Source organism: Bombina bombina, chromosome 7 (genome assembly GCF_027579735.1).
Source record: "Bombina bombina isolate aBomBom1 chromosome 7, aBomBom1.pri, whole genome shotgun sequence".
In the NCBI taxonomy this organism is placed as follows: Eukaryota; Metazoa; Chordata; class Amphibia; order Anura; family Bombinatoridae; genus Bombina; species Bombina bombina.
Genome location: NC_069505.1, coordinates 356,395,551 through 356,422,049, shown reverse-complemented (window position 1 = coordinate 356,422,049; position 26,499 = coordinate 356,395,551). Strand labels below are relative to the sequence as shown.

The 26,499-nt window shown below is 40.4% G+C and overlaps 1 protein-coding gene across 2 annotated transcripts in view; it reads left to right on the top strand.

The window, feature by feature from the left end:
- ISY1 (ISY1 splicing factor homolog) overlaps window positions 1–26,499 on the top strand; it is a 743,196-nt gene that overhangs the window by 53,234 nt on the left and 663,463 nt on the right. The window contains exon 1 of one of the 2 annotated variants that reach the window (XM_053721043.1): window positions 20,432–20,483. The exons of the other annotated variant lie outside the window; for it this stretch is intronic. The gene's annotated coding sequence lies outside the window, so the exon portion shown is untranslated. Of the gene's footprint in view, window positions 1–20,431; window positions 20,484–26,499 lie in introns of those variants that run through there. 2 annotated transcript variants of the gene reach the window in all.

Sequence of the window (26,499 nt, the reverse complement as noted above, 5' to 3'; positions counted from 1 at the left end):
ATTTTGTTACTCAAACGTCTGTCAGATGTTCCAGATGTTCAATCTTTTTGTCAGGCTCTGACTAGAATCCGGCCTGTGTTTAGACCAATTGCTCCTCCTTGGAGTTTGAATTTAGTTTTTAATGTTCTTCAAAGGGTTCCGTTTGAACCCATGCATTCCATAGATATTAAGTTGTTATCTTGGAAAGTTTTATTTTTGGTTGCTATTTCTTCTGCTTGCAGAGTTTCTGAGCTTTCAGCTTTACAATGTGATTCTCCTTATCTTATTTTCCATTCTGATAAGGTGGTCTTACATACCAAGAGAAAGGGGTGATAGATTTGCGCTAGAACAAGAGGGTATGGCTAGTGAGTTTTAGATGGGATTTCCTCTAAAGATCCCAAAAAAGAGAGAGATAGCATGCAAGGGGAAAAACACACCAGCGCCTAAAATAGGCTGTTATACCCAAGAATCACAGAGTCAGTATAAGGATATAGAAAAGTATTTATTACTAGATTACTATAGGACAAGGAATACAATTATAAAACCTCACTCAAAATAAACTAAAATAGGTGCAGGTTGGCCAACTTGGATACTAATATTTGGATAAATAGAAATGTCTATAAGTATAAAACATCTGTTAAAATTGTATGTAAAAATATATATAAAACATATGTGAGATTAAATATAAAAAGAGCACATATGTGAGAAAAAATGAACACTTTAAAAGCGAGTATTATGCAACACACAGAAATATACCGTATATAACATATGGCAAATTCAAAGCTTGCTGATAGATCAATTCTGAGCAACAAACACTAACAGACCTATTAGGAGTACTGAAAATAACAACCACTTCTGATCGTGGGTTAGTGTCCGATGAGAGTTTATAAGTCTATAGGACTGTATTGTCAGTGATTCAAGTAATAAAATACTTCAGAAAAATGAAGAACGGATTAAACCTGTATGGTTTTTGTTAGTCCGTATAAAGAGCAGCTGAATGGTACCTTTTATGTTGTATATCCAGTTGTGGCAATAATGGTGTGTCAGGATAATATTTCCAATATCTCCGAAAAGTAGCCGATCGTGAAGCCGGTTTCCTCCTCTTGGCGTTCTCCCGCTGTGCACCTACAGAGTGCGTGCCTTCTCCTGAAGGGGCTCTGATAGGTCCTGGCTGTTTGTGGGGGAGTTACCGCTCTCGATCAGGTTTAGATGCCGGCTCTACGGCTATAGTAGTGTGTGATGTCTAGGACTTCCTATGCGTCCAAAGCAGTCTCCTTGGTTAGGAAAAGTCTTGGTTAGGAAAAGAGCGGTAACTCCCCCACAAACAGCCAGGACCTATCAGAGCCCCTTCAGGAGAAGGCGCGCACTCTGTAGGTGCACAGCGGGAGAACGCCAAGAGGAGGAAACCGGCTTCACGATTGGCTACTTTTCGGAGATATTGGAAATATTATCCTGACACACCATTATTGCCACAACTGGATATACAACATAAAAGGTACCATTCAGCTGCTCTTTATACGGACTAACAAAAACCATACAGGTTTAATCCGTTCTTCATTTTTCTGATGTATTTTATTACTTGAATCACTGACAATACAGTCCTATAGACTTATAAACTCTCATCGGACACTAACCCACGATCAGAAGTGGTTATTATTTTCAGTACTCCTAATAGGTCTGTTAGTGTTTGTTGCTCAGAATTGATCTATCAGCAAGCTTTGAATTTGCCATATGTTATATACGGTATATTGCTGTGTGTTGCATAATACTCGCTTTTAAAGTGTTCATTTTTTCTCACATATGTGCTCTTTTTATATTTAATCTCACATATGTTTTATATATATTTTTACATACAATTTTAACAGATGTTTTATACTTATAGACATTTCTATTTATCCAAATATTAGTATCCTAGGTTGGCCAACCTGCACCTATTTTAGTTTATTTTGAGTGAGGTTTTATAATTGTATTCCTTGTCCTATAGTAATCTAGTAATAAATACTTTTCTATATCCTTATACTGACTCTGTGATTCTTGGGTATAACAGCCTATTTTAGGCGCTGGTGTGTTTTTCCCCTTGCATGCGGTCTTACATACCAAACCTGGGTTCCTTCCTAAGGTTGTTTCTAATAAGAATATTAATCAGGAAATTGTTGTTCCTTCCTTGTGTCCTAATCCTTCTTCTAAGAAGGAGTTTCTGTTACATAACTTGGACGTGGTCCGTGCCCTGAAGTTTTACTTGCAGGCGACTAAAGATTTTCGTCAATCATCTTCATTATTTGTTGTTTTTTCTGGAAAACGTAGTGGCCAGAAAGCTACGGCTAACTCTCTTTCTTTTTGGCTGAAGAGTATCATCCGTTTGGCGTATGAGACTGCTTGACAGCAGGCTCCTGAAAGAATTACGGCTCATTCTACTAGGGCTGTGGCTTCCTCATGGGCATTTATGATGCTTCTGTTGAACAGATTTGCAAGGCTGCAGCTTGGTCATCTCTTCACACTTTTTCAAAATTTTACAAATTTGATACTTTTGCCTCGTCCGAGGCTGTTTTTGGGAGAAAGGTTCTTCAAGCAGTGGTGCCTTCCGTTTAGGTTCCTGTCTTGTCCCTCCCTTTCATCCGTGTCCTATTGCTTTGGTATTGTATCCCATAAGTAAGGATGAAATCCGTGGACTCGTCATATCTTGTAAAAGAAAAGGAAATGTATGCTTACCTGATAAATGTATTTCTTTTACGATATGACGAGTCCACGGCACACCCTGTTATTTTCTAGACAGGTCTTTATTTTTGTTAAACTTCTGTCACCTCTGCACCTTGGCTTTTCCTTTCTCTTCCTAACTTTGGTCGAATGACTGGAGTGGGAGGGAAGGGAGGAGCTATATATAGAGCTCTGCTGTGGTGCTCTTTGCCTCCTCCTGCTGACCAGGAGACGTAATCCCATAAGTAAGGATGAAATCCGTGGACTCGTCATATCGTAAAAGAAATACATTTATCAGGTAAGCATAAATTTCCTTTTTATAGTGTAATCAATCAAACACATCATACCTGTTATCTCCATGTGGGGCCAAACTGTGTGTAATGGAACGCAAACATGCGTTCCACTGTATCGTAAAACTGGAAGTGTTGTTTACGTCACTTCTGGTTGTATTGTGCATACAATAACAATTAGTACTATGTCACAAAAATGCAATAACTACAATATGTAAGTTATCAGTGTCATAGTTATCAGAGTTAGAATCCATTAGCGATGTGCATTTAACCCCAACAAAATCGTGATGTCTAAGCATGCTGTATTTCTTCACTAATTGCAGCATGGTATTGTGTGTACATTGTTACCATGGAAACTCACAAACATGTCACTCGTGTCTACTACAAAGTAGTTATCTCCTTAATAGTTACATATAACGATGTTTTACAAATCTACTAACCCTGCACACACACACACACACACACATATATATATATATACATATATATACACATTAGGGGTGTTTGGTGTTGAAAATAATCTATGATTAATTCCACAAGCCGAAACATGTTAGAGAATTTCTACCAAGCTGTTTTTCTTTTTTAAGCTGTATTAATACATTTTGGATTTTACTAAGGAGATTTGTGCCGGCTTCCTTTCACTTACTTTGTATGTATGCATGTGTGTATATATATATATATATATATATATATATATATATATATATATATATATATATATATATATATATATATATATATATAAACAGCAATTTAAAATATGGGGAGTTGAAAAGTGAGTTTAAAATCCTCCACTAAATACAAAATGTAGAGAAAATAACTCATTTATACAATGAGTTATTTTCTCTCTCTCTCTCTTTCTCTTTCTCTCTCTTTCTTTTGTTTTTATTTTTCAAATATGGCATGTAATTTTAAACAACTTTCCAATTTACTTTTATCAACCATTTTGCTTTGTTCTCTTGGTATTCTAGTTGAAAGCAAACCTAGGAAGGTGCATATGATAATGATAATTTCTATGATAATTTCTAAGCCCTCTATTTTATTTACTTTTCACAGCAAGGGAGAGCAAGCTCATGTAGACCATATAGATAGCATTGTAATCACGCCCGTGGCTAGTGGCAGACACTGCACTAATTGGCTAAAATGAAAGTCAATAGATAATAACTAAAGGTCATGTGATTAGGGGCGGTCAGAAGATGCTTAGATACAAGTTAGTCACAGAAATAAAAAGTGTATTAATATAACAGTGTTGGTTTTGCAAAACTGGGGAATGGGTAATAAAGGGATTATCTATCTTTTTAAACAACAAAAATTCAGGTGTTGAATGTCCCTTTAAGCCGATGCATCGCAATGTGGCCTTGAACAATCCCGCATCGATGCAGTGAAGCCCATAATCGATTCCGGGGTCAGTGACATCATCAAGCGACGTGACCCCACACAGACAAAAATAATTTCACTCTTAGTAAAGCTTGTGATGTATGGATACTTCAGTCCTTTGATTGGACAATTTGACTGGAGCAGATTTGTAGGAAAATGATCAGTGTATTCATTTCACTGAGCTGTACTGAGATGGCCGCTGCTGTGCTAACAGAAAAGGAGAGAGGGCTGGAGCACAGCGCTGAGTGTGAAAAAAACTGTTAACCCCTCTGCCCCCAGAACACAAGCAGCAGCTCTATAGTGCTCCTGTGAAACGGTAAACGTTCCCTTCACTTGCATTATGTATTCAATAGGCTTTTATGATGTGCTGCTATTATAATACAACAAATCCACCAGCCCAGAGCTTCTGTACACTAGACCTGAACTGTCACCAGTGTTAAAGAGACATAAAACAGGTTGAGATCTGTGCATATCCTAAAAGGGCTAATTAATAAAAAATTGTTTGCATTAAAAAAATTGTTAAAAAATGCTGGCAAGTAATTTAAAATAATTTCTCTTACTTGGTGTATTCAGTCCACGGATTCATCCTTACTTGTGGGATATTCTCAATCCCTACAGGAAGTGGCAAAGAGAGCACACAGCAAAGCTGTCCATATAGCTCCCCTCAGGCTCCGCCCCCCCAGTCATTCTCTTTGCCGCTCTAACAAGTAGCATCTCCACGGGAGGGTAAAGAGTTTGTGGTGTTAGATTTGTAGTTTTTATTTCTTCAATCAAGAGTTTGTTATTTTTAAATAGTGCCGGTTTGTGCTATTTACTCTGAGGCAGAAAGTGATGAAGATTTCTGCTGAGAGGAAAAAGATTTTAGCATGTCGTAACTAAAATCTATTGCTGTTCCCACACAGGACTGTTGAGTACCGGAGAACTTCAGTTGGGGGGAACAGTTTGCAGGCTTATACTGCTTAAGGTATGCTCAGTCATTTTTTCTAACAAGACTTGGTAGTGCTAGAAGACTGACAGAAATCCCATGAGGGAAGGTAAGCCATTTTCTGAGACACAGTATAGAATGATGGCTTCAGTTAAGGGCTTTAATACTGACAGATACTGTGATGGGCTAAATTGATTACTTTATTAAGGTAATCTTATATTTATTAAGCGTTTTAGATGTTGGAAACACTTTTTGGGGACTTTATTACGCCTGGCATTTTGTAAGACACCTAATCTGACTCAGAAAGGCCCCATAACTCTGGAGTAATGAAGGAGGGGGCCTCATTTTCGCGCCTCAATTGCGCAGCTGATTTGCAACACAGCTCCATGCAGCTTCACGTGTAGAGCCTTAAGAGTACAGGAGGACTTCAGGGAGGCTTAATTTGCACCTACAAATAACCCTAAAGGAAGGTAAAGCCACAGCAAAGACTGTGGCATCGTACTGTAGTGGGTTAAACCGGTTCTTTACTTCATTTTGCTCCGGGTTGGGCATTAAGGGGTTAATTGATTTGAAAATTTGTGTGCAATCATTTCAAAGCATTAGGATCATGTGAAAATGTCATTAAGATCGGATGTTTTTTGATGATTTGGTAAAAAAGTGTGTGCTTTTTATTATTTAAAGGCACAGTAACGTTTTTTCAAAAAGTATTTTTTTTTCGATATTTTAGTGTTGTCTGAGTCTGTCAAACATGTCTGAGCCTTCAGATAGACCTTGTTCTTTATGTTCAAAAGCCATGGCAGTACCCCCATTGCATTTATGTTTAAAGTGTGCCAAAACATCTAAGCATTTTAAAGATCATCCAGTGACAATTAAAAATGCTGCCCAAGATGATTCCTTAACGGAGGGTAATGAGGATAGTCCTTCTTCCTCCCCCCACGTGTCTACACCAGTTACGCCCGCGCAAGCGATGTCTAGTACCTCTAGCGCATTGGCCCCTATTACTTTACAACAATTAGCAGCAGTAATGGATAATTCCCTTGCAGCATTTTTATCCAAACTGCCAGTTTTTCAAAAAAAGCGCGATAGCTCAGTTTTAAATACAGAGGATGAGCAATCTGAAGCTTTGGATAATTTATCTGTAGTACCCTCACAAAACTCAGAGGTAGCAGTGAGGGAAGGTCTGTCTGAGGGAGAAATTTCTGACAGAGGAAAAGTTTCTCAGCAGGCAGAGTCAGATTCCTTAGCATTTAAATTTAAGCTGGAACACCTCCGCGTCCTGCTTAAGGAGGTTTTAGCTACGCTGGATGATTGTGACCCCATGGTGGTCCCTGAAAAATTGTGTAAAATGGACAGGTTTTTAGAGGTCCCTGTATACACTGAGGCATTTTCGATCTCAAAGAGGGTGGTGGATATTGTGACTAAGGAGTGGGAGAGACCAGGTGTACCCTTTGTTCCCCCACCTATCTTTAAGAAAATGTTCCCAATAAACGACCCTAGGCGGGACGCGTGGCAGACGGTCCCTAAGGTAGAGGGGGCTGTTTCAACACTTGCTAAACGTACAACTATACCAATAGAGGACAGTTGTGCTTTCAAAGATCCTATAGATAAAAAATTGGAAGGATTGCTGAAGAAAATTTTTGTTCAGCAAGATTTTCTTCTTCAACCAATTGCCTGCATTATTCCGGTAACTACTGCTGCGGCTTTTTGGTTCGAAGCCTTGGAGGAGTCGCTCCAAAGGGAGACTTCATACGATGAGGTCATGGATAGAATTCATGCTCTAAAGATGGCTAATTCTTTTATCACTGATGCCGCTCTCCAATTAGCTAAGCTAGCGGCGAAAAATTCAGGTTTTGCCATCATGGCGCGAAGAGCGCTTTGGCTCAAATCATGGTCGGCCGATGTTTCGTCCAAAACGAAACTGTTAAATATTCCCTTCAAGGGGAAGACCCTATTTGGCCCAGAGCTAAAAGAAATTATTTTGGATATCACTGGGGGCAAGGGCCATACCCTTCCACAAGATAGGCTGTTTTAAGGCCAAAAACAAGGCTAATTTTCGCTCCTTTCGCAACTTCCGGAGCGGACTGTCTTCTCTGGTGGTTGTCTCAAGATCACCTGTCTCAGGGAATGAGTTTCCGCAGACCGGAGTGGATCATTGTCACGACCGATGCCAGTCTGGTAGGCTGGGGTGCGGTCTGGAACTCCCTGAAGGCTCAGGGACTATGGTCTCGGGAAGAATCTCTTCTCCCGATAAACATTTTGGAGCTGAGAGCGATATTCATTACGCTCCAGGCGTGGCCTCAACTATCAGAGGCCAAATTCATCACATTTCAGTCGGACAACATCACGACTGTAGCGTACATCAATCATCAGGGAGGAACAAAGAGTTCCCTAGCGATGAAGGAAGTATCCAAGATTATCAAATGGGCGGAGGATCACTCCTGCCATCTATCTGCAATTCACATCCCAGGGGTAGACAACTGGGAGGCGGATTTTCTAAGTCGTCAGACTTTCCATCCGGGGGAGTGGGAACTCCACCCGGAGGTTTTTGCTCAGCTGACCCAGCTTTGGGGCATTCCAGAGTTGGATCTGATGGCGTCCCGTCAGAACACCAAACTTCCCCTTTACGGATCCAGATCCAGGGATCCCAAGGCGGCATTGATAGATGCATTAATAGCGCCTTGGTCATTCAGTCTAGCTTATGTCTTTCCACCGTTTCCTCTTCTCCCTCGGCTAATAGCCAGAATCAAACAGGAGAAGGCTTCGGTAATTCTGATAGCGCCTGTGTGGCCATGCAGGACTTGGTATGCAGACCTAGTGGACATGTCATCGGTCCCACCATGGAAACTGCCATCGAGGCAGGATCTTCTAATCCAAGGTCCTTTCAAGCATCCAAATCTAGTTTCTCTGCAACTGACTGCTTGGAGATTGAACGCTTAATCCTAGCTAAGCTGGGTTTCTCTGAATCAGTTATAGATACTCTGATACAGGCCAGAAAGCCTGTCACCAGGAAAATTTACCATAAGATATGGCGGAAATATCTTTGTTGGTGTGAATCCAAGGGTTACTCGTGGAGTAAGGTTAGGATTCCAAGGATATTGTCTTTTCTCCAAGAAGGTTTGGAGAAAGGTCTGTCAGCTAGTTCCTTAAAGGGACAGATATCTGCTCTGTCTATCCTGTTACACAAGCATCTGGCAGCTGTACCAGACGTTCAGGCGTTTGCACAGGCCCTAGTTAGAATCAAGCTTGTCTACAGACCTGTGGCTCCTCCATGGAGTCTAAATTTAGTTCTTTCAGTTCTTCAAGGGGTTCCGTTTGAACCTTTGCATTCCATAGATATTAAGTTATTATCTTGGAAAGTTTTGTTTTTAGTAGCTATTTCTTCTGCTCGAAGAGTTTCAGAGTTGTCTGCTTTACAGTGTAATTCACCCTATCTGGTGTTCCATGCAGATAAGGTTGTTTTGCGTATTAAACCTGGTTTCCTTCCAAAGGTGGTTTCTAATAAGAATATTAACCAGGAAATCATTGTTCCTTCTCTGTGCCCTAATCCAGTTTCTAAGACGGAACGACTGTTGCACAATCTTGATGTGGTTCGTGCTTTAAAATTCTATTTAAAAGCAACTAAAGATTTCAGACAAACATCATCCTTGTTTGTTGTGTATTCTGGTAAGAGGAGTGGTCAGAAAGCGACTGCTACCTCTCTTTCCTTCTGGCTGAAAAGCATCATCCGATTGGCTTATGAGACTGCTGGAAAGCAGCCTCCTGAACGAATTACAGCTCATTCCACCAGAGCTGTGGCTTCCACATGGGCTTTCAAGAATGAGGCTTCTGTTGAACAGATTTGTAAGGCAGCGACTTGGTCTTCACTGCATACATTCGCCAAATTTTACAAATTCAATACTTTTGCTTCTTCGGAGGCTATTTTTGGGAGAAAGGTTTTGCAAGCAGTGGTGCCTTCCGTTTAGGTTACCTGACTTGTTCCCTCCCTTCATCCGTGTCCTATTGCTTTGGTATTGGTATCCCACAAGTAAGGATGAATCCGTGGACTGAATACACCAAGTAAGAGAAAACAGAATTTATGCTTACCTGATAAATTGCTTTCTCTTACAGGTGTATTCAGTCCACGGCCCGCCCTGATATTTAAGTCGGGTTCAAATTTAATTTACAATAACTACAGTCACCACTGCACCCTATGGTTCTCCTTTTTCTCCTAACCGTCGGTCGAATGACTGGGGGGCGGAGCCTGAGGGGAGCTATATGGACAGCTTTGCTGTGTGATCTCTTTGCCACTTCCTGTAGGGATTGAGAATATCCCACAAGTAAGGATGAATCCGTGGACTGAATACACCTGTAAGAGAAAGCAATTTATCAGGTAAGCATAAATTCTGTTTTTCAAAAATAAGCAAAATGAATTACATAGCTAAGCTGCCTGGAGAAGCCAACTCCACCCCCCATATCAGTGTTTAGACACAGATGTATTTCAACTGAGTTCACAGCTTCTAGGTATGCTCCAGCAGATACTCCCTATGCATTTTTGGATTCTACCAAAACAAAAATAGATATAGATACAACCATATAAGGAAATGTGTGGGGGGAGTTAGAGCTATACAATTCAGAAACTAAAAAGAAAGGGTTAATGGCGTGCCACAGCAGTATAAATTTACAGGTAAAGTAAAGTACATATTATTATATTTTATCTCTATCCCAACTTGTTTTATGTCCGTTTAAGCAAAACATGTCAGGTCCCGAGTTGCATAGCAACACTCATAAGCCAAACTATTTAGTGTGTGTCTCTCAGTCCCAGCATAGCCCCATATAAAGCGCCAGATCACAAATGCCCCACAATAAAGAGTCCCCTTCACTCTAGTGCACCCCTTGACTAATAAAGCCTATCGACTGTGAGTTAAAATTCTTTACTTACCTGACTGTGCACTCACATTACTGATCTTACCAGTGTCTAGTGGATGGATTTCCTAAGAAAATTTCATGGATGTATTTTTCTAAACCTGCTGAACTATGAAAATCAAGCGTTCCTAAAACCATGTTTTATCTGTAGTTTGCTAGCACATTGAAAATATGGTTTGCTATGGGACCCTGATGTAACCCAAGTGTTACATAGCTTGGGTTACATAATCAGGATTCCATAGCAAACCATATTTTCAATGTGCTAGCAAACTACAGATGAAGGAACGCTTGATTTTCATAGTTCAGCAGGTTCAAAAAAATACAGTCCATGACATTTTCTTAGGAAATCCATCCAAGCCATGCACTGCTGCAGTTTTATTGCAGGGAAGAATCAGAGCAGAACCCCTTTCTATTATCAAATTTTACTAATCCCTGGAGCCACAGATCTTAATATTTTATTTCGGTATTATCCATTCACAGATCACTCCCAAACACTACCTGCAGAATATCAGCCTCTCTGACCTATCAGTGCCACCCTTCCAGTGTTGCCTGCAGTACATCTCACCCACTAGCCTTACAACCAAATGCCAGTACCCACTACCAGGGCCAGTCTGCAGTGCCCCATACATTCCCTGCTCAGCCCAGCTGCAGTATACATTACGCCCCAAAACATATTTAATGCAGTTCATGGCCCTCTGCAGAGCACACCCGTCTCCAGACATAATGAATTCAAGCACCTAGACCTTCATGCAGCACATCCAAGTCACTCAGGGGTTAGGTCTCACACCAAAACAGTCTACAGAATATTGCTCCTTCTCAAATCTCTCTGCAGAAAGTCTCACCCACCATTCCTTGCATGCAGAACTTTTTACTTTTTTTTTAATGTAGTTTAGCTGAGTTCCAAGCACACACTTGGGTTACATAATCAGGGTCCCATAGCAAACCATATTTGGCCAGTAATCATGATGCATCGCCAAATCTAATTGTTGACAGGATAATCGAGTCGTGAGACCAGTGAAGATTCGCATAGGAATGTTGAGAACTGTGGTATACATAGAAATTTTGTTCTGTTTACAGAAATGTGCTTAACCATGCATATGTTCAAACAGATATCAAGCACAAATAGACTGGAATTCAATCGCCCCCTTATTCTTGACTTTGGTAAGTGCATGTAAAGATATTGGGTATATCTGTACAAATGGAGAGGACTCTTAGATGTCACAGGTAAGTCCAGGTGACACAAAATGGGGAAGGGGATCTCCAAATATATGTCACCTTGAGGAAGGCCAGGGGTACAAGCATTATCACCCAATATCACCCACCTTCTACCCCCTCTAGGTACCCTCTGTTTATGATAATGAAACCGATACCCTCGCACTCAGGAAATGCCGGACAAGGACGAAGACAGGATACTCAAATATGCCAAAAAATGCTTTTATTATAAAATGCTATAAAAAAGACTGAAACCGTCTAGGTTGTCAGGTCAAACGCATTTCGTTTGTTCTCAACTTTCTCAATGACCTACAATTTGCATGTAGACACACACCCCTATTTAAGGGGTGTAGACACGCCTCTGTCTATTACGTGTCTCATGCAAATTGAAATAACAGGAACTCTCAAAATGTTTAACATTTTACATTGTAATTAAATGGAGAAAATATAAATATATATATGCACTTCTACAATATAGCATATAATATATACATTAGAGGGTTTCAAAATATAGCCAAAACTTCCTCCAGTTAGAATTTTTGTGTACAATTTACAATAGCCATTCCATATATTTTTTTCAATTTGCATGAGACACGTAATAGGCAGAGGTGTGTCTACACCCCTTAAATAGGGTTGTGTGGGGGCGGAGCCTGACTGAGCTTAGAGATGGACGTGTGATCTCTGAGCTCCGAGCTGGAAAAACATATAAAGTCAGCAATACAGTCTTATTACACTACTGAACTGTCTTAAAATATAGTGTGAGACCTTCAGACACTGAGGCCACAAACTGAATAGAAGTTGAAAGCAGCCGGACCTGTTGTGAAGTTTATTAAGCGTGCGGTGGGTTCGCGCCGAAAACAGGCCAGCTCTTGCAGCAATAATGGCGCGCTGAACAAGTGCCGCTTACAGCATCGTAGCCTGGCACTACTGTTGGAAGGAAGCCAGCTGTGAAACACATAGCGGAGGTGCGGACATAACAGCTACAGGCAGGCTTGCTATTTAGACCGGTCCGGTCCCAGAACGCCACACAGGTTGGCCGCATCCATAAGTTACATATATAGGCCTGGTGACAGCCGCTTCATACACTAAAATATAGCTAATGGCTGGAGAGAGGGGCTACTCTGCCGAGACAGATATACTTCTTTTTGTCTCTCTTCACCCTCAAGTACTTTAAAATGAATGGCAATAAAGAGGGAGAGCAGATGATGCGTTTTTCTTCTGTTAAGTGTGATCAGTCCACGGGTCATCATTACTTCTGGGATATTACTCCTCCCCAACAGGAAGTGCAAGAGGATTCACCCAGCAGAGCTGCATATAGCTCCTCCCCTCTACGTCACTCCCAGTCATTCTCTTGCACCCAACGACTAGATAGGATGTGTGAGAGGACTATGGTGATTATACTTAGTTTTATATCTTCAATCAAAAGTTTGTTATTTTAAAATAGCACCGGAGTGTGTTATTATCTCTCTGGCAGAGTTTGAAGAAGAATCTACCAGAGTTTTTGTTATGATTTTAGCCGGAGTAGTTAAGATCATATTGCTGTTTCTCGGCCATCTGAGGAGAGGTAAACTTCAGATCAGGGGACAGCGGGCAGATGAATCTGCATAGAGGTATGTAGCAGTTTTTATTTTCTGACAATGGAATTGATGAGAAAATCCTGCCATACCGATATAATGTCATGTATGTATACTTTACACTTCAGTATTCTGGGGAATGGTACTTCACTAGAATTACACTGTAAGAAATACATAAAGCTGTTTAATAACTAGAGATTATGTTTAACGTTTTTGCTGGAATGTAAAATCGTTTTCATTTGCTGAGGTACTGAGTGAATAAATGTTTGGGCACTATTTTTCCACTTGGCAGTTGCTTAATCTGTTTTCTGACAGTTTCTGTTCTCCCTCACTGCTGTGTGTGAGGGGGAGGGGCCGTTTTTTGGCGCTTTTACTATGCATCAAATATTTCAGTCAGCAACTCATTGTATTCCCTGCATGATCCGGTTCATTTCTACAGAGCTCAGGGGTCTTCAAAACTTATTTTGAGGGAGGTAATTTCTCTCAGCAGAGCTGTGAGAATTATAGTTTGACTGAGATAAAAAAAAAAAAAACGTTTATTCTGTAATTTGTTTCCTGCTTTCAGAATTTATCTTTGCTAATGGGATTAAACCTTTGCTAAAGTTGTGTTGTTTACAAGGATTGAGGCTATAACTGTTTCAATTTATTAATTTTCAACTGTCATAGATCTTCTGTGCTTCTTAAAGGCACAGTACGTTTTAATATTATTCTAATTGAATTGTATTTCCAAGTTGCAAGTTTATTTGCTAGTGTGTTAAACATGTCTGATTCAGAGGATGATACCTGTGTCATTTGTTGCAATGCCAAAGTGGAGCCCAATAGAAATTTATGTACTAACTGTATTGATGCTACTTTAAATAAAAATCAATCTGTACAAATTGAACAAATTTCACCAAACAACGAGGGGAGAGTTATGTCGACTAACTCGCCTCACGTGTCAGTACCTACATCTCCCGCTCAGAGGGAGGTGCGTGATATTGTAGCGCCGAGTACATCTGGGCGGCCATTACAAATCACATTACAGGATATGGCTACTGTTATGACTGAGTTTTTGGCTAAATTACCAGAACTAAGAGGTAAGCGTGATCACTCTGGGGTGAGAACAGAGTGCGCTGATAATATTAGGGCCATGTCAGACACTGCGTCACAGGTGGCAGAACATGAGGACGGAGAACTTCATTCTGTGGGTGACGGTTCTGATCCAAACAGACTGGATTCAGATATTTCAAATTTTAAATTTAAACTGGAAAACCTCTGTGTATTACTAGGGGAGGTGTTAGCGGCTCTGAATGATTGTAACACAGTTGCAATACCAGAGAAAATGTGTAGGTTGGATAAATATTTTGCGGTACCGACGAGTACTGAGGTTTTTCCTATACCTAAGAGACTTACTGAAATTGTTACTAAGGAGTGGGATAGACCCGGTGTGCCGTTCTCACCCCCTCCGATATTTAGAAAAATGTTTCCAATAGACGCCACCACAAGGGACTTATGGCAAACGGTCCCTAAGGTGGAGGGAGCAGTTTCTACCTTAGCTAAGCGTACCACTATCCCGGTGGAGGATAGCTGTGCTTTTTCAGATCCAATGGATAAAAAGTTAGAGGGTTACCTTAAGAAAATGTTTGTTCAACAAGGTTTTATATTGCAACCCCTTGCATGCATTGCGCCGATCACGGCTGCAGCGGCATTCTGGATTGAGTCTCTGGAAGAGAACATTGGTTCAGCTACTCTGGACGACATTACGGACAGGCTTAGAGTCCTTAAACTAGCTAATTCATTCATTTCGGAGGCCGTAGTACATCTTACTAAACTTACGGCGAAGAATTCAGGATTCGCCATTCAGGCACGCAGGGCGCTGTGGCTAAAATCCTGGTCAGCTGATGTTACTTCTAAGTCTAAATTGCTTAATATACCTTTCAAAGGGCAGACCTTATTCGGGCCCGGGTTGAAAGAGATTATCGCTGACATTACAGGAGGTAAAGGCCATGCCCTGCCTCAGGACAAAGCCAAGACTAGACAGTCTAATTTTCGTTCCTTTCGTAATTTCAAAGCAGGAGCAGCATCAACTTCCTCTGCACCAAAACAGGAAGGAGCTGTTGCTCGCTACAGACAAGGCTGGAAACCTAACCAGTCCTGGAACAAGGGCAAGCAGACTAGGAAACCTGCTGCTGCCCCTAAAACAGCATGAATTGAGGGCCCCCGATCCGGGATCGGATCTAGTGGGGGGCAGACTTTCTCTCTTCGTCCAGGCTTGGGCAAGAGATGTTCAGGATCCCTGGGCGCTAGAGATAATATCTCAGGGATACCTTCTGGACTTCAAATACTCTCCTCCAAGAGAGAGATTTCATCTGTCAAGATTGTCAACAATCCAGACAAAGAAAGAGGCGTTTCTACGCTGCGTACAAGAGCTCTTGTTAATGGGAGTAATCCATCCAGTTCCACGATCAGAACAGGGACAGGGGTTTTACTCAAATCTGTTTGTGGTTCCCAAAAAAGAGGGAACTTTCAGACCAATCCTGGACTTAAAGATCCTAAACAAATTCCTAAGAGTTCCATCGTTCAAGATGGAGACTATTCGGACAATTTTACCTATGATCCAAGAAGGTCAGTACATGACCACTGTAGATTTAAAAGATGCTTACCTTCACATACCGATTCACAAAGATCATTATCGGTACCTAAGGTTTGCCTTCCTAGACAGGCATTACCAGTTTGTGGCTCTTCCATTCGGATTGGCTACAGCTCCAAGAATCTTCACAAAGGTTCTGGGTGCTCTTCTGGCGGTACTAAGACCGCGGGGAATCTCGGTAGCTCCATACCTAGACGACATTCTGATACAAGCTTCAAGCTTTCAAACTGCCAAGTCTCATACAGAGTTAGTGCTGGCATTTCTAAGGTCACATGGATGGAAGGTGAACGAAAAGAAAAGTTCACTCGTTCCACTCACAAGAGTTCCCTTCCTGGGGACTCTTATAGATTCTGTAGAAATGAAGATTTACCTGACAGAGGACAGGCTAACAAGACTTCAAAGTGCTTGCCGCACCCTTCATTCCATTCAACACCCGTCAGTGGCTCAATGCATGGAGGTAATCGGCTTAATGGTAGCGGCAATGGACATAGTACCCTTTGCACGCTTACACCTCAGACCACTGCAACTGTGCATGCTAAGTCAGTGGAATGGGGATTACTCAGACTTATCCCCTTCTCTGAATCTGGATCAAGAGACCAGAAATTCTCTTCTATGGTGGCTTTCTCGGCCACATCTGTCCAGGGGGATGCCATTCAGCAGACCAGACTGGACAATTGTAACAACAGACGCCAGCCTTCTAGGTTGGGGTGCCGTCTGGAATTCTCTGAAGGCTCAGGGACAATGGAGTCAGGAGGAGAGTCTCCTGCCAATAAACATTCTGGAATTGAGAGCAGTTCTCAATGCCCGCCTGGCTTGGCCCCAGTTGACAACTCCGGGGGTTCATCAGGTTTCAGTCGGACAACATCACGACTGTAGCTTACATCAACCATCAGGGAGGGACAAGAAGCTCCCTAGCTATGATGGAAGTATCAAAGATAATTCGCTGGGCAGAGTCTCACTCTTGCCACCTGTCAGCAATCCACATCCCGGGAGTGGAGAACTGGGAGGCGGATTTCTTAAGTCGTCAGACTTTTCATCCGGGGGAGTGGGAACTTCATCCGGAGGTCTTTGCCCAAATACTTCGACGTTGGGGCAAACCAGAGATAGATCTCATGGCGTCTCGACAGAACGCCAAGCTTCCTCGTTACGGGTCCAGATCCAGGGATCCAGGAGCAGTCCTGATAGATGCTCTGACAGCACCTTGGGACTTCAGCATGGCTTACGTGTTTCCACCCTTCCCGTTGCTTCCTCGATTGATTGCCAGAATCAAACAAGAGAGAGCATCAGTGATTCTAATAGCACCTGCGTGGCCACGCAGGACTTGGTATGCAGACCTGGTGGACATGTCATCCTGTCCACCTTGGTCTCTACCTCTGAAACAGGACCTTCTGATACAGGGTCCCTTCAAACATCAAAATCTAACTTCTCTGAAGCTGACTGCTTGGAAATTGAACGCTTGATTTTATCAAGACGTGGGTTTTCTGAGTCAGTTATTGATACCTTAATACAGGCTAGGAAACCTGTTACCAGAAAGATTTACCATAAGATATGGCGTAAATACCTATATTGGTGTGAATCCAAAGGTTACTCTTGGAGTAAGGTTAGGATTCCTAGGATATTGTCTTTTCTACAAGAAGGTTTAGAAAAGGGTTTATCTGCTAGTTCTTTAAAGGGACAGATCTCAGCTCTGTCCATTCTGTTACACAAACGTCTGTCAGAAGTTCCTGACGTCCAGGCTTTTTGTCAGGCTTTGGCCAGGATTAAGCCTGTGTTTAAAACTGTTGCTCCACCATGGAGTTTAAACCTTGTTCTTAATGTTTTACAGGGCGTTCCGTTTGAACCCCTTCATTCCATTGATATAAAGTTGTTATCTTGGAAAGTTCTATTTTTAATGGCTATTTCCTCGGCTCGAAGAGTCTCTGAATTATCAGCCTTACATTGTGATTCTCCTTATTTGATTTTTCATTCGGATAAGGTAGTCCTGCGTACTAAACCTGGGTTCTTACCTAAGGTAGTTACTAACAGGAATATCAATCAAGAGATTGTTGTTCCTTCTTTATGCCCAAATCCTTCTTCAAAGAAGGAACGTCTACTGCACAACCTGGATGTAGTCTGTGCTCTAAAATTTTACTTACAGGCAACTAAGGAATTTCGACAAACGTCTTCTCTGTTTGTCATTTACTCTGGGCAGAGGAGAGGTCAAAAAGCTTCCGCTACCTCTCTTTCTTTTTGGCTTCGTAGCATAATTCGTTTAGCTTATGAGACTGCTGGACAGCAGCCTCCTGAAAGAATTACAGCTCATTCTACTAGAGCTGTGGCTTCCACTTGGACCTTCAAGAATGAGGCCTCTGTTGAACAGATTTGCAAGGCTGCAACTTGGTCTTCGCTTCATACTTTTTCCAAATTTTACAAATTTGACACTTTTGCTTCATCGGAGGCAATTTTTGGGAGAAAGGTTCTTCAGGCAGTGGTTCCTTCTGTATAAAGAGCCTGCCTATCCCTCCCGTCATCCGTGTACTTTTGCTTTGGTATTGGTATCCCAGAAGTAATGATGACCCGTGGACTGATCACACTTAACAGAAGAAAACATAATTTATGCTTACCTGATAAATTCCTTTCTTCTGTAGTGTGATCAGTCCACGGCCCGCCCTGTTTTTAAGGCAGGTAAATATTTTTTAATTTATACTCCAGTCACCACTTCACCCTTGGCTTTTCCTTTCTCGTTGGTCCTTGGTCGAATGACTGGGAGTGACGTAGAGGGGAGGAGCTATATGCAGCTCTGCTGGGTGAATCCTCTTGCACTTCCTGTTGGGGAGGAGTAATATCCCAGAAGTAATGATGACCCGTGGACTGATCACACTACAGAAGAAAGGAATTTATCAGGTAAGCATAAATTATGTTTTTTCTCTCTCTCAGACGCTAAGTAACGGATATTTAGTATACAGTGACATTAGTTAAGACCACATGGGGTACAATATTATAAAACTGCAATAAAACAGGAATGGGCAATTTTACATTACATGGAAGAGAACTGAAGCTACTACACATCATATAATTACTGTGAAGAGATTACATCAAAATACCATAAGATCATAAGAGTAAGGTGTGATCTGATAACTGCAACACAATCCCTGCTATATATGCTCACACAGTAATAAATAAGAGACACTGGAAGACAGTTGTACTTTATTATACTAATACTACCAAATAGCTCTACTGCATCTAACTAATCAGAGACATTTTTCATCTGCACAGCAGAGTTTTTATGCAACAGTAGGATACTATCCCCAGACTAAGACATTATTCATTAACGCAGCAGAGTTTCTACGCTTCAGTAGAACACTATCCCCAATTTGAAGGTTCCTCAAAATTATAAGCTACTCCTCTACAATATATACACCCTATCTTTGACAGCAAATAACTAATATGTCAGCTAAAAAAACGGTTAAGGGAGATAAGACAAATAAATCTTCAACCGTGAGTACTTTCTTCAAGCCCTCACGCCACACCAAATCAACAGAGCCAGCGACAATGGAGGTGGAGAGAGACTCAGACACAGAATTAGATCCTTCTCCCCATAATGAGACAACCCCAGTAACAAAAGCGGATCTTAAAGACCTTGTTTCAAAACAGGACATTGCAGCAAATTTTAAAAAATGATGGGGAAAATAGATTCTATGCATACTGCTGTCACATCTAGCCTTACCGACATAAGGGCAGATATAGCGGACCTAGGAGGTAGATTGGAAACTTTAGAAGAGCATAGAGACACGGTAGTAGACGAACTAGAAGCTTCTTCTCAGGCTCTACAATCACAACAACAAACCATCAATGATCTACAAGACAAGGTCGATGACCTAGAAAAGGTCACGCAGAAATAATATCAGGCTTAAGGGGGTCCCGGAAACAATCACTAACCCTGATCTCAACACATATCTGCAACACCAGCAAGACCCAAGGAAGAGGCACCACCTAGAGATGTCATAATAAAATTGTCATTCTTCCAGGATAAAGAGAAAATCCTTCAGGCTTCCAGAAATAAACCAACCTATAAATTTCAAGGAAGTGTTATACAATTCTTCCAAGACCTCAGCCTTAGGACTCTTCAAAGAAGAAGCTCCTTGCGCCCTCTAACCTCTCTTCTACGTAAAAACCAAATTAAATACAGATGGGGTTTCCCCTTCGCCCTGCATAGCCTCAAAGATAACAAAACCTTTATAGTTCATGAAATTGGGGATATTTAATCTACTTGCAAATTATTGGGGCTGGACACCCCGATCACACCATCTGAAGATCAACCACACCCATTGCCGGGTACTTCCAGACAATCAAGATGGACAAAAGTAAATTGTAAAAGAGTTAAGAAATGATACAATTCTGATACTGGAGAAGTTATTCGTTTTTTATCCTTGTGACTTCATACAAGGATTGGAGTCCTCGTCTTGAGCCACTAATTGGCTGTCTACATCTTCGGGTACTATCTGACTGGAGTACCTATTGGGGAAAATTTGGCTCTAAAGCCTTTGAGAAGAGATACAATTAATAATTCTCCTCCTACAGTGTGAAGGAGGAAGTTGACAATAGTTAATTCCTGTTTAGAATTCATGTTCAGTTAATTTAGTAAAGCCTCTAAGCTGCTGACACTTCAGCTATTCGTATAACCTTTATTATTATTCAGGTCCATTCTCTTACCCTGAATAGTTATTAGTAACAATGTACATTTACCTACCTGTTAGGTGTAAAATTTGTTATTATATATTTTCTTTCTCTTGTTTGTTTTTCATTAATACTTTTTTATTAACATTTTCTATTTTTTTTAAGGATGCCGAGATTGCTCTTCCCCCCAGCTCAGAACAACACATTAATGTCCTATTGGAGGAATCACTCACCTTCCTAGGGTTGTATGTATTAAAAGTTTATATTTCCATGCTAGCAAAGATAGTACACCACACGTCACTAACTTTATGATCCCAAAAATTCACCTTATATCTCACAATTTGAGAGGTTGAAATACCAACGTTAAAAGACGTACAGCCATGACACAATATCATCACCTAGGGGCCAATATTTTATTTCTCTAGGAAATCCATTTTACTAGAGACATAATTCCGAAATACTGGGCCAGAAACTTCACACAACACTACCATGCAACAACAGAAACTAAAAAACGAGGGGTGTCGATTCTTATTCATGCTAATTTAGCGTTCAAACACGAATCCACTATTGCGGATAAAGAAGGACGATACCTCATAATTAAAGGCCAGTTTGGTGAACCTAGCATTATTCTATGTAATATATATGCTCCGAATGACAACCAACATTCTTTTTTTAGCCATGTTTCCAACCTGCTCACTAACTGGTCCCAACATAAAGTTATATTGGCAGGTGATTTCAATATTACCATGACCACATTCATAGAGTCCAAAACTAAACTTACAGCTAAATATATTAGACATAACAAAATAGTGAACTCTATCCAGGATCACTTAGCTCCACACGCTTTATTTGACTTGTGGTTTACACTATATGGAGATACAGCAGACACCACCTTTTTTCGGCAGCCCATAAGCAATACACGAGATTAGAATGTCTATATTAGCCAAATTTTACAACCACTTCTCCAGACATTGACAATTCAGACTTGCGTGTGGTCGGACCACTCAATACTCTCCCTATACCTGGAGGGGTTTGTAGATACCAAAAGATCCAGAACTTGGACTTACGATCCATCGTATTTCAAAAATCCTATACATAAAGATAAATATGCCAAATCATTAAATGAATTTTGGGAACTTAATAAAGGATCTACATCTAATCCAATATCCCCCTGGGCGGCACATAAAACATACATGCGAGGATTACTCAAGACAAATCCATCAGAAATAAACAATATAAAGCTCAACTAACACAATTACACAAAGAAATTTCTGATCTAGAGAAACAACATAAGCTTACTCAGAAAAAAGAAATCTTATCTACCCTCACGGTTAAGAAAAATAATTTAGCTAACATATTAAACAACCAATCAATTAGAGCAATCCAAAGATTAAACACACAGTATTACATCCACACAAATAAACCGGACAAATACTTAGCAAATAAGCTAAGAGATAGATGTAGGGCATCCATTATCCCCTCTATTTTATTGGCAAATGGCACTTCCGTGTCCCATCCGCAGCACATAGCAGATACGTTTGCAGACTTCTACGGGAAATTGTATGACGGCAATAAAGTAATACACTCAAATTTTTTAGAATCTCAAACAGCGAGGTTTCTAAAGGAAGCTAATTTACACACACTTACAAAAGAGGACAATGACTCATTAAATGCACCAATCACAAGAACAGGGGTCTTGTTGGTCATAAAGGACCTCAAGACGGGGAAAGCAGCAGGACCTGATGGGTTTGCGGGGGAATATTATAAAACATTTAAAGAAATACTAGCTCCACACCTCACAGATTTTTGTAATCTTATCCTAGAGGGACATAGTATTCCGAAAGATATGTTACAAGCAAAAATAATAGTGATCCCTAAACCTGGCAAAAATCATAGATTATGTGCAAGTTACCGTCCTATATCGCTTATCAACCAAGATCTGAAAATTTTAACAAAGATCCTAGCCAATAGACTAAAACATATTCTCCCAAAGCTGATCCACCCAGATCAGGTCGGTTTTGTGAAAGATAGAGAAGCGCCGGACAATGTACGTCGGTTGTTAAACATTATAGACTATGTGGGGGGAACTAGGATGCCTTCTCTGCTCCTTTCGTTGGATGCAGAGAAGGCATTCGATAGAGTAGATTGGAGATACATGTCTGCGATGTTACATTAGATGGGATTCGGGGGTGCCTTCATCAAAGCCCTAAATGCAATTTATTCAAACCCCTCTGCCCAAGTGTCTGTCTCAGGATACAAATCCAAGATTTTCCCCATACTAAATGGCACGAGACAGGGGTGCCCATTATCCCCTCTTCTTTTTGCAATCTGTATAGAGCCTCTTACGGACAAAATTAGACTAGCAACAGACATTACGGGGTGAAAATTAAAGATCAGGAATACAAATTGACACTCTTTGCAGATGATATCCTTCTAACACTATCCAAACCTCTCACGTCATTAACCAATTTATATACAATTCTCTCAAATCTCAGGGTATAAAGTTAACCTAGATAAATGCAAGGCAATGTCTTTGGGGCTCACACAACACACCAAAAAAAACATAGAACTCAACTTTGAAATTAGATGGGTCACTCACTCGCTTAAATACTTGGGAATACATCTAACGCCCCAGATTAACCAATTATATAAATATAATTATGAACCTATATATAAAGAGATTAGGAAAAATATACACAAATGGAAGACATACACTTTTTCGTGGTTAGGTAGATTAGCATCAGTCAAAATGTCAATTTTACTCCAGATACTATATTTATTTAGGACTCTTCCCATAAAGTGCCGTTAAACGATCTAAAGAAGCTACAAAAAGACTTAATAGCTTTCATCAGAGGGAATAAAATAGCTCGAATACCAACTGCACTTATTACAAGACATCGAGGATCAGGAGGAATAGGAGCCCCTAATATAATAGATTATTATAGAGCAGCGAGGCTGGCCCAGACGACATTAGTGGGAGGAAAGTTTGAGGGGATTATTTGGACTAACCTGGAAGCCGAGCTAAGAGACTCAACATACCCTGATGATATTTTATGGAATAAACACACTCCGAGAGAATTCACAGACAAACCGGGTTTACAAGTCACAATGCACACTACTCAAATGTGGTCTTTCTTGACCAAAAGACAGAACTTATTACCCAATCAAACACTAGTATGCCCAATTAGATACCTCCCTAAAGATTCACAACATACAGTAGATAAATGGGCCAATAAAGGCCTATATAGGGTTGCTGATTGGATGGATGGTAGAAAACCTAAGGCATTCAACCATATTCAGACCCAATTAGATTCAGTAAAACTACAAGGGTTCCAGTACCTTCAAGTCAATTCCGCAATCCATGAATATACTAAAGATCTCCAACTAAGCATATCCACTGCTTTGGAGAGCCTACTTAAATCCACATACAGACCCAAGGGGGCCATTTCTAACTTATACATACATATACAAACAACTAGCAATCCACTTAAGACTAAACTGCTCATGAACTGGGAGAGAGATTTAAATATGTGCAAAGATAAAAAATGGTGGGATGACGTGTTTAATTCAGCCTGCAAGGGACTATTAAGTGCAGATATGAGAGAGAACACAATCAAGACCATGTTTAGATGGTACTTGACTCTGATTAAAACCGCCCACATGTCGTCTAACCATAATAGAAATTGCTATAGGGGATGTGGGGAAATAGGCTCATACTGTCATATGTGGTGGGAGTGTAGGACAATACAAGAAACCTGGACTAAAACATCCAACCTACTTAGCTCTGTTCTGGAGGAGCCTATCCAGTTAACCCCGATTCAAGCTCTGTTGCACGTACCTCTACCAAAGTTTAACTAGCAAATAAATACGTTTATTAGAATCGTCTGCACGGTCACCAGAGCTTGCATTGCAAAATATTGGAAAACCTCAGCTCCTCCTTGGGAGGAAGTATACAATAGAATTTCCCTAACATACCTAATGTATGAATCTGCTTCACAGGTGTTAGATACACAGGCACAATTTGAAAAGGTCTGATTTTACTGGACACTGAATAAGACAGCAAACAGTTAGACTTGGACATTTTCCTGATGAGCAGAGGAAAGAGGTTCTAATTGTTGACCTGAGGGGGGTTGAAGGGGGGGAGAGTCTCGGCAATCCGTCATATCCTTTTTTCTTTTTTTTTTTACCCAAACTAGTTACTAGGGGACCTAGAGAGATTAGACAGAGAGTAATTTGGGTCTTTTTACTCTTATTTTGTTAATGTTATAGATTTTTATGTAATTCACTGGTATAGTTTTCTGAAAATTGGTAATTTTGTGATAACACATCTTGGAGCCACCTAGAAGAGGAAAAATTGTAGGGTTTAATCTACATCTAGAGACTTGTGAACATAAAGTTGCTGAACATCATTATAGCTTTTGTCAGATAACGATGATGAAGCTCCTATAAAAAAACTGTTATGATCTCATGTACTACAACTTTCCGCACTCAAGCATTATGCTCTGAACATTAAGCTTTTTGTAAAATGGTTGTTCCACTGATGTGAAGATACGTGTTGTATTTTGTTTATCTAAAATAAAAAGATTTAAACATAAATAGGGTTGTGTGTCTACATGCAAATTGTAGGTCGTTGAGAACAAACGAAACGCGTTTGACCTGACAACCTAGACGTTATCAGTCTTTTTTTGTTTAAATATTTTTATTAATTTTCAAATCAAAATATCATTTTACAAATAAACTTCAAACAAGTAACATTACAGGTTCAGTCTGTTCAAGAGTCACATTCATTATATATTTGTCGGTATTTTACTCCGAATAACTTTGTCATCGTAATAAACATAATATCTTATCCACAACAGAAAGAAACACTCTTATATATTATCACCTTCAACGTTGATTTTCTATATGTCAATCCTTCTTACCCTTCTAGTCCCTTCCACATACATAATATATGGTTCCCACATTTCAATGAAGCGGTCCCTAGTATTTAGGAGTTCTGCCATGGCATTTGACATATTATAGTGGTATTCTATTCTCTTTTCAATATATTCAAAGGTAGGAACATCTATCTTCCAGAACTTCGCTATGCACATACGTGTAACAGTACATATCATGTTAACTAACTTGCAGTGCCTCTTTAGATGCCCTTCTAATGGAAAATGTAGAAGGGCCTGCTCTGGAGAAAGGGCTATATCAGTTTCAAGTATTAAGCTTAAATAGTGTGAGGTGCGATCCCATATTCTCCTGACCTTACTACAATGCCACCACATATGTAGATATGTCCCCGCTTCGTCGCATCCTCTATAGCATTTATGGTGTTCACGGTCCTCAGCTTTAGCCCACCTATTGGGATAAATGTACCACCTATGTATTACCTTGAGGTAATTTTCTTTTAGTGTAGCATTAGGGGAGAATTTAAGACCTCTCTGGATATTCTCTGCCCAGGTTTCAACTGACCAAGATCTACCTAAGTCCTGTTCCCATTTTATCATGCTATTGTTTTTTTTATCCTTCTCTTTGATGTTGAAAAGTGGATATAGTAAAGTAACCATACCCCTCTTATATTCTTTAGTTAAGCACAGTGACTCGTATATAGTGTTATGTTCTTTCTTTGTGTTTCCTAATATCTCTTGTACCCTGGATTTGAGTTGTAGGTAGTGAAACCAGAGATTTCGTTATCAGTCTTTTTTAAAGCATTATATAATAAAAGCATTTTATTGGCATATTTGAGTATCCTGTCTTCGTCCTTGTCCGGCATTTCCTGAGTGTGAGGATATCGGTTTCATTATTGTACTTCAACTGGGGAGTGTGGTGAAGCTCCTTCTTTTCACTGTGTACCGGGCCAGATTGAAATCAACGGTGGTGAGTGCCCCGTCTGTACATCCACTGTGCTTCACGTATATATGTAGGAGTTTATTCCTATTGCCGACCCTGTCGATGAGGATGTATCTGATGGAAGTGACTGGATGTGCCATCTATTTGCAGTGGTGTGCTACGGGTTGATCCGAGTGTCTCTTTTCGAGTGCCTGTCGTATCGCCAATCTGTGATTAGCTATTCGTTCTCTAAGGGTGTCCTTCATTTTTCCCACGTAATATTTTTTACATGGGCAAATTAAAAGGTAAATCACGTGTGTAGTGTTTACTCGTAAGGGAAAAGCGTATTTTGTATACTTTGTTGCTGTGAAAGTGATGGAAACTTTTGGTAGCGATAAGGCCATTACAAGTTTTACAGCCTTTTATGTTACTTTTAGGTTGAAGTTG